A 796-nucleotide genomic window follows, 5' to 3' on the forward strand; every position below is an offset into this window, starting at 1 on the left:
TCGAGACTCGCCTGGGCAACTTGGCGAGACCTTATCTCTACAATAAATCAAAAAATTAGCAGGGCGTGGTAGCGCACGCCAGTAGTTCCAGCTACTTGGAAGGCTGAAGCGGAAGGATCGCTGGAGCCCAGCAGGCGACGGTGGCCGGGAGCGGCCACTGCACTCCAGTTTGAGCGAGAGTGAGACTCCAACTCAAAAAAATAGATAAGATAAAATAAAATAAATCCTTTCTTTCTTCAAAAAAAAGATCTCATCTGAAGCTAATTACCTTTCAAGGGCCCCACCTCCTGACTGGGTGTGGTGGCTCATGCCTATAATCCCATCACTTTGGGAGGCAGAGGTGAGAAGATTGCCTGAGCCCACAGGTTGAAGACCAACCTGGGCAACTTGGCAAGACCTCATCTGTATGATAAATAAAAAAATTAGCTGGGTGTTGTGGCACATACCTCTAGTTCCAGCTACTTGGAAAGCTGAAGCAGAAGGATCACCTGAGTCCAGCAGGTTGAGGCTGCAGTGGCTATGATCCACTGCACTACAGCCTACGTGACAGAGTGAGACGCTGACTCAAAAAAAAAAAAAAAAGGCCCCACCTCCTAACAACAGTATATTGGGGGTTAGGACTTCAACACATTAATTTAGGGGTAAAGACCACAAACATTCAGTTTATAACAATGGCCCACAGATAATTTTTTTTTTTTTTTTTTTTGAGTTGGAGTCTCACTCGGTCGCCCAGACTGGAGTGCAGTGGCCACTCCCGGCCACCGCAGCCTCGACCCGCTGGGCTCCGGCGATCCTG

This window comes from Carlito syrichta, unplaced genomic scaffold (assembly GCF_000164805.1).
Source record: "Carlito syrichta isolate Samal-C Ts95f unplaced genomic scaffold, Tarsius_syrichta-2.0.1 Scaffold316346, whole genome shotgun sequence".
Classification (NCBI taxonomy): domain Eukaryota; kingdom Metazoa; phylum Chordata; class Mammalia; order Primates; family Tarsiidae; genus Carlito; species Carlito syrichta.